Source organism: Hordeum vulgare, chromosome 5H (genome assembly GCF_904849725.1).
Source record: "Hordeum vulgare subsp. vulgare chromosome 5H, MorexV3_pseudomolecules_assembly, whole genome shotgun sequence".
NCBI lineage: Eukaryota > Viridiplantae > Streptophyta > Magnoliopsida > Poales > Poaceae > Hordeum > Hordeum vulgare.
The window spans coordinates 505,686,408-505,695,531 of record NC_058522.1 but is presented as its reverse complement, the minus strand read 5'-3'; positions in this window follow the sequence as shown (position 1 = coordinate 505,695,531).

Here is a 9,124-nt window from a genome sequence, read left to right as displayed (position 1 = left end):
TAACATTGAGACCAAAAGAGTTAGAGTTAACAATGATAGCGCCATATTTTTGTGGCACTGCCGCTTAGGTCATATTGGTGTAAAGCGCATGAAGAAACTCCATGCCGATGGACTTTTGGAGTCACTTGCCTTTGATTCACTTGACACGTGTGAACCATGCCTCATGGGCAAGATGACTAAAACTCCGTTCCCCGGAACAATGGAGCGTGCCAGTGACTTGTTGGAAATCATACATACCGATGTGTGCGGTACGATGAGCGTAGAGGCACGCGGCGGATATCGTTATTTTCTCACCTTCACTGACGATTTGAGTAGATATGGTTATGTCTACTTAATGAAGCACAAGTCTGAAACATTTGAAAAGTTCAAGCAATTTCAGAGTGAAGTTCAAAATCATCATAACAAGAAGATCAAGTTCCTACGGTCTGATCGTGGGGGTGAATATCTGAGTTTCGAGTTTGGTGCTCACTTAAGACAATGTGGAATTGTTTCACAGTTGACACCGCCTGGAACACCACAGCGTAATGGTGTGCCCGGACGTCGTAATCGTACTTTATTAGAGATGGTGCGATCTATGATGTCTCTTACCGATTTGCCGTTATCGTTTTGGGGTTATGCATTAGACACAGTTGCATTCACTTTAAATAGGGCACCATTAAAATCCGTTGAGACGACACCATACGAATTGTGGTATGGCAAAAGGCCAAAGTTGTCGTTTCTTAAAGTTTGGGGATGTGATGCTTATGTCAAAAAGCTTCAGCCTGAAAAGCTGGAACCCAAAGCGGAAAAGTGCATCTTCATAGGTTACCCAAAAGAGATAGTTGGGTACACCTTCTATCTCAAATCCGAGGGCAAAGTGTTTGTTGCTAAAAACGGAGCTTTTCTCGAGAAGGAGTTTCTCTCGAGAGACTTGAGTGGGAGGAAGATAGAACTTGATGAGGTTGTCGAACCTCTCATCCCTCTAGATGGTGGCGCAGGGCAAGGGGAAACCCCTGTCGTTGCGACGCCGGTTGAGGAGGAAGTTAATGATGATGATCATGAAACTCCGGTTCAAGTTCCTGTCGAACCACGGAGGTCGACGAGACCACGTACTCCTCCAGAGTGGTACGGTAATCCCGTTTTGTCAATCATGTTGTTAGACAACAATGAACCTGCAAATTATGAAGAAGCAATGGTGGGCCCAGATTCCAACAAATGGCTAGAGGCCATGAAGTCCGAGATAGGATCCATGTATGAAAACAAAGTGTGGACTTTGGAAGTACTACCTGAGGGCCGCAAGGCTATTCAGAACAAATGGATCTTTAAGAAGAAGACGGACGCTAACGGCAATGTGACCGTTTATAAAGCTCGGCTTGTGGCAAAGGGTTTTTCACAAGTTCAAGGAGTTGACTACGATGAGACATTCTCACCCGTAGCGATGCTTAAGTCCGTCAGAATCATGTTAGCAATAGCTGCATTTTTCGATTATGAAATCTGGCAGATGGATGTCAAAACGGCGTTCCTTAACGGTTTCCTTAAGGAAGAGTTGTATATGATGCAACCCAAAGGTTTTGTCGATCCTAAGAATGCTAACAAGGTGTGCAAGCTCCAGCGATCCATTTATGGACTGGTGCAAGCATCTCAGAGTTGGAACAAATGCTTTGATGAGGTGATCAAAGCATTTGGGTTTATACAAGTGGTTGGAGAATCTTGTATTTACAAGAAAGTGAGTGGGAGCTCTGTGGCGTTTCTAATATTATATGTGGATGACATATTGCTGATTGGAAACAACGTAGAGTTTTTGGAGAGCATAAATGATAACTTGAATAAAAGTTTCTCTATGAAGGACCTAGGAGAAGCTGCTTACATTCTAGGCATTAAGATCTACAGGGATAGATCAAAACGCCTGATAGGACTTTCACAAAGCACATACCTTGATAAAGTTTTGAAGAGGTTCAAAATGGAACAGTCCAAGAAAGGGTTCTTGCCAGTTTTACAAGGTACGAGATTGAGTAAGACTCAGTTCCCAGCAACTGATAAGGATAGAGAGCATATGAGCACCGTCCCCTATGCTTCAGCCATAGGTTCTATCATGTATGCAATGCTGTGCACTAGACCGGACGTTAGCCTGGCCATAAGTATGACAGGCAGGTTCCAGAGTAATCCAGGAGTGGATCACTGGATGGCGGTCAAGAATATCCTGAAGTACCTGAAAAGGACTAAGGAGATGTTTCTCGTGTATGGAGGTGACGAAGAGCTCGTCGTAAAGGGTTACGTCGATGCAAGCTTTGACACAGATCCGGACGACTCTAAGTCGCAGACCGGATACGTATTTATTCTTAATGGGGGTGCGGTAAGCTGGTGCAGTTCCAAGAAAAGCGTCGTATCAGATTCTACATGTGAAGAGGAGTACATGGCTGCCTCGGAGGCGGCTAAGGAGGGTGTCTGGATGAAGCAGTTCATGACAGATCTTGGAGTGGTGCCAAGCGCACTGAATCCAATAACCTTGTTCTGTGACAACACGGGTGCCATTGCCTTAGCAAAGGAACCACAGTTTCACAAGAAGACCAGACACATCAAGCGACGCTTCAACCTCATCCGCGATTACGTCGAAGGGGAGGACGTAAATATATACAAAGTGCACAGGATCTGAAAGTAGCAGACCCGCTGACTAAACCTCTTCCACGGGCAAAGCATGATCAATACCAGAACTGTATGGGTGTTAGATTTATTACAATGTAATTCGCATGATGATGTGAAGGCTAGATTATTGACTCTAGTGCAAGTGGGAGACTGTTGGAATTATGCCCTGGAGGCAATAATAAATATAGTTATTATTATAATTCCTGTATCAAGATAATCGTTTATTGTCCATGCTATAATTGTATTGAATGAAGACTTATATACATGTGTGGATACATAGACAAAACACTGTCCCTAGCAAGCCTCTAGTTGGCTAGCCAGTTGATCAAAGATAGTCAGGGTCTTCTGATTATATACAAGGTGTTGTTGTTTGACAACTGGATCACGTCATTAGAAGAATCACGTGATGGACTAGACCCAAACTAATAGACGTAGCATGTTGATCATGTCGTTTTGTTGCTACTGTTTTCTGCGTGTCAAGTATTTGTTCCTATGACCATGAGATCATATAACTCACTGACACCGGAGGAATGCTTTGTGTGTATCAAACGTCGCAACGTAACTTGATGACTATAAAGATGCTCTACACGTATATCCGAAGGTGTTCGTTGAGTTAGTATGGATCGAGACTGGGATTTGTCACTCCGTGTGACGGAGAGGTATCTCGGGGCCCACTCGGTAATACAACATCACACACAAGCCTTGCAAGCAAAGTGACTTAGTGTAAGTTGCGGGATCTTGTATTACGGAACGAGTAAAGAGACTTTCCGGTAAACGAGATTGAAATAGGTATGCGGATACTGACGATCGAATCTCGGGCAAGTAACATACCGAAGGACAAAGGGAATGACATACGGGATTATATGAATCCTTGGCACTGAGGTTCAAACGATAAGATCTTCGTAGAATATGTGGGATCCAATATGGGCATCCACGTCCCGCTATTGGATATTTACCGAGGAGTCACTCGGGTCATGTCTGCATAGTTCTCGAACCCGCAGGGTCTGCACACTTAAGGTTCGACGTTGTTTTATGCGTATTTGAGTTATATGGTTGGTTACCGAATGTTGTTCGGAGTCCCGTATGATATCACGGACGTCACGAGGGTTTCCGGAATGGTCCGGAAACGAAGATTGATATATAGGATGACCTCATTTGATTACCGGAAGGTTTTCGGAGTTACCGGGAATGTACCGGGAATGACGAATGGGTTCCGGGTGTTCACCGGGGGGGGGGGGCAACCCACCCCGGGGAAGCCCATAGGCCTTGGGGGTGGCGCACCAGCCCTTAGTGGGTTGGTGGGACAGCCCAAGAAGGCCCTATGCGCCAAAGGATAAGAAATCAAAGAGAAAGGAAAAAAAGAGGAGGTGGGAAAGGAGAGAAGGACTCCACCTTCCAAACCTAGTTGGATTCGGTTTGGAAGGGGAGGACTTCCCCCCCTTGGCTTGGACGACCCCCTTGGGGCTCCTTGAGCCTCAAGGCAAGGCCCCCCCTCTCCCACCTATATATACGGAGGTTTTAGGGCTGATTTGACACAACTTTGCCACGGCAGCCCGACCACATACCTCCACGGTTTTTCCTCTAGATCGCGAATCTGCGGAGCTCGGGCGGAGCCCTGCCGAGATCAGATCACTACCAACCTCCGGAGCGCCGTCACGCTGCCGGAGAACTCATCTACCTCTCCGTCTCTCTTGCTGGATCAAGAAGGCCCAGATCATCGTCAAGCTGTACGTGTGCTGAACGCGGAGGTGCCGTCCGTTCGGCACTAGATCGTGGGACGGATCGCGGGACGTCTCGCGGGGCGGATCGAGGGACGTGAGGACGTTCCACTACATCAACCGCGTTCACTAACGCTTCTGCTGTGCGATCTACAAGGGTACGTAGATCGGAAATCCCCTCTCGTAGATGGACATCACCATGATAGGTCTTCGTGCGCGTAGGAAATTTTTTGTTTCACATGGGACATTCCCCATCATCACACACATTACTTTGGTTGAGCCTATTCTTAAGCTGTTTCTTTTACATGTTGCTCAACCATTTGTTTTGTGCAATTGATATGCTTATTGTCTCATCTATCTTCTTGCACTCGTTGTGTGTTTTTATTAATTGTGGGGGAGCAACGGCCATATTTTGTGCACCTATATCAAATACAACAACCTCGTATTTGTGCACAAATCATGGGGAGCTTCTCTAGTTTTTGATAAAACACTTTGTTGCCTTTATCATAATATCTTTTATTCATGTGGTTCGAAGGATCATATGATTCATGTGGTTCGAGTCCTATGTGGGGGTTAGGTGTGCTTCCATGGGCTTGCGTCAAAAGGAAGATCCCATACAACCCATGAAGGATGACGTCAAGTGGCGATCGTCATCAAGATTGTGGTGTGCAAGTTTCAAGTGGATCAGCACGAATATATCATTGAAACTATTGTTAATGATCATGTGTTGATAAGGACAAGCTCTTATGTGCTAACAAGGACAAGATCAAGATAAGCATTCCTGAGCACTAAATGCTTGATTCTTGTGGATGTTCACATGGTGGACAAATGAAGATGAATACATAAGCTAGGCTTTCCACATTGTGTATGGGAGAGCTACTTGAAGACTTCATCATGTCTTGCTTTCAACTTGAGCCAAGAAGGAACAACAACATCAAGCTCAAGTGAAAGGGCTAACTCAAAGGTATCAGTTCCTTTGACGTTAGTTGTGCGGAGTGATGATCATCGAATAAAAGTATACACTCAAGTATGGATCATCAGTACCCTTTATGATTCTTGAGTCCTTAGGGATCCCGCACTATTAAGAGGGGATCACAGGTTTTGCGATGAACTTGCTCAAACTACATCTCCACTGTTCTGCTCAATACCACATATTCTCTACTTTGCTCCTATCTCAAAACAGGTCTACTGCCTCGGACTTCCGGCTCCCTCCGGACGTCCGAGGACCGGTCAAGGGTCGGACGACCGACACGCTACGGAAATCCGGAGCTCTGCACCAGAAGAAATTGAGCTCTATAACTCAGATTTCCGGCTCACTACGGACATCCGAGGGCCGGACGACCGACCAGCTTTGGAAATCCGGAGCCGTGCACCAGAAGTACGTGAGCTCTATAACTCGGATTTCCGGCTCCCTCCGGACGTCCGAGGGCCGGACGTCCATCCCCTTTCGGAAATCCGGAACCTCCCACCAGAAGAAGTTGAGTCGAATAACTCGGATTTTCGGTCCTCTCCGGACGTCCGGTTGCTGTTCAATTCACAGTATTTTCAGTGATATCTACAGGCCTCGGACGACCGACCCCTCGCGGACGCCCGGACTTCCGGAAACTGTCGGACGTCCGGACCCTGTGTGACTTAAAGTGTCTCCAACGGCTGTTTTTCTCTCCCCACTATAAATACCCCCTCCCACTTCATGAGAGAGTAGTCTAACACAGCCTTATGCTCATAAGAACACATTTCTACCTCACACACATTTGCGCACACCAAATCTTAGATCCCAAGAGCATTTGTGAGCCCCTTTGAGAGTTGTTCCAATCAAAAGATAGATCGTCTCCCTCTCCTCCTCTCAACCAAAGCTATTTGAGATTTGAGCAAGTTTTGAGCATTCCCCGTGATCTTGTTACTCTTGGAGGTTGGAGACTCCTAGGCGGTAGGAGTTCTTCGGAGAGGAATCAATCCGTGTGATTTCCCCCGGAAAAGTTTGTGAGGGTTTGGAAGCCACCTCAAAGGCTTACCACTAGTGGTTGAGAAACGCCTTCGTGGTGTTATCTCAAAGGGAGAATAGGGTGAGCCTTCGTGGCGTTGGTGTGCCTTCGTGGTAACACCCACCTCTCTAACGGTGACTAGCTTCCCTCCAAGGAAGTGAACATCGGGATACATCTTCGTCTCAGTGACCTTGGTTATCCTTAACCCTAACTCCTTACTTGTGGTTTACTTGTGTTACTTGAGCATACATACATTGCATATTGTTTGTGCTCATTATATTGTGTTGGCTATTTCTTGTACAAGATTAATCATTCAAGCATACCTTCTATATCCACACGTTCATACTTGCAGCTTTTGATATATCGTGTGATATAGTGTGATCTAGTATCTTGTGTTCTTCACCTACTTGTCGTGTGATATATCTCAAGTAAGTTTGTGTAACTTACTTGTGCTTGTTAGTAACTGTATTGTGTCCATCTTGGTAGATCGTGTTGTTGATACACGCTGCAGTGCCTAGTGCATTTAGGATTTGTGCTTGACAAGTACCCTCTTAGTTTATTTCCGTATTAGTTTCAAGCCAAATCCGAAGAAGTTTTTAAATAGCCTATTCACCCCCCTCTAAGCATCATCGAGGTCTTTTCAAATTCTCATTGGTCTCAAACCAATGAGGTGCATTTCGATGAACATGAGTTTGAGGTGGACGAGGATGGTGAGGGTACCGTCGGTGCACCATGGGGGGCATGAGAGTCATGAGTTTTGCGTCTCTCATGAGAGGCATGGGAGCACCTCCGGGTGACATGGATGGACGCATGTATTTCGATGTGTCTCACATACGTTCGCATAATGTCGTTGAATATCTTGCCAACACCTTTCGAGCTCCCCATGATGATGCGGCGCGCGACGATGAAGAAGAGGAGGAAGAAACGTCTTTGGATGAGGAAGAAGAATCGGAAGAATAGAAGGACGAAGATGAGGATGATGCGGCATGATTGTTGATGTGCCATTTGTTTGTGTGAATTTTTATGTCATGAACTTAGTTGTGTGATTTTGAACTTCGTTGGATGATGAGATGCATGTGATGTGGCATGTCTTTGAACTTTGATGTCATGATGAACTTGGTTGAGTGATTTTAAACTATGCTATGTCTTGTTTTGATGTTTGAAATATCACCATATTGTCAAAAATGAGTATATTGCAAGCGCCGACTATTCGCACGCGTTGTAGTTTAGCGCGCTTGCTGGAGCGGCTCGTTCGCGCCGTAGTTTAGCGCGCTTGCTCCAACATGCTAGAAGTCGCTATTTTGATGCTGCAAAATGTTTTTACCACGCGCGGCGGTTGTGCGGCTGTTGGGAATGCTCTTAGAGCATCTACAGTCGGGCCACTTAAATTCGGCCCCTCAAACGTTCGTGGACGCGTCCGGATGCGTCCGCGGACACTAACTGGTCACGCCTCAAATAATGTCGTCTACATACGAATACCTTAAATCAAAAATATTAAATTCTTACTATTACATGCAACATAAACCTAATACTAAGCGGAGCTCGTTCGGCTTCGCCATGTCCATGTCCAACGGCTGGATGCGTCCCTCGTAGTGTCGGTCCGGTCGTCGACGAGATAGATTAGGACATGGGACACTAACCGGCTCACCAGAGTCGAGCTCCCGTCGTTTCCCATGCCCTATTTCCTCGTCGGAGTCCGTAAGCCGGACGGTGCCAGTACACATGAGATCGATGACGGATCCTTCTTGAAAGGAGCGGACGTCCACCACGACGCGGTTGCGTCGACCGCACTGGTGCATCCTACGGGGCGCCGGAGAGTGTGACTTCGCCTCTCCAACATCCGTTGTCACGAGGGCTTCCATTGCGTCCCGTGACCGCTGCCTCGTTTGTCGGGCACACCGTACCATGACATCGTCCGGGGTCGGACATGCTTCGCAAGAAAAAAAAGGAAAAAACGTGTACAAGTGTTTTTTTCTTTTGTCGTTTTGAGTTGCTTCTCCGAGAAGATTAGTACTTGTACTACTGAGTACGCCAAACAACGCTAACTTCATGGCGTAATTACACAGAAGCCCTTCTGTGCTCGTACTGCTACAAGTCCCCCGCCGTTCCTCGTGGCCTGGTCCACCGACGACTCGAAGTTGAAGGTGCCGGCGCCGTCGTCGCCGTGTAGCTTCCGTATCCCTCTTCTTCGCGGTGGTGGAGGATGATGCCATATCGGGCTCGGGGCAGCGTACAGCTCCGACAGCAGGCGGTACCTCTTCCTCGCCCAGCTCCATGTCCATCGACCCCAGCGACGGCGCCGTCTCCTTGACGACCGGCCAGGGCTCCTCCTCCTCCACGGGGACCTGGCAGGACGAGCTCGCAGACCGCCTCGAGGAGAACTTCATCACGGCGTCCTCGACAGCCCGCTCCTCCTTCGACTCCTCGTCGACCACGGTGTCCGCGGACGCCGCCGCCGCCTCCTCCTCGTCGTCACCGCCCAGCTTTAGCAGCAGTTCGGCGGCGGCCAGCTCCGCGGCCGTGAAGAGGTCTCCGAGCCAGCACAGCTCCCTCTCCAGCCCGCGAACGACGGCCAGCGACGACATGGCGCGCACAGCGGGCGATCAGTCGCCTCTGGGTTGTGGATGGCTGGAGATTTCTGGGTTGCAGCTAGCTGGGTGGGTGGACGCGGAAGAGGAAGAAAGGGACGGGTCGGACGGAGGCGTGGACGGCACGGACGGCTTTATAGCGGAGAGGCGGCTGATCGGCCGTTGGTGTCGGCCTCGCGCGCGGCCGCGGGAGGAGACGTAACGTCGGTGGTGG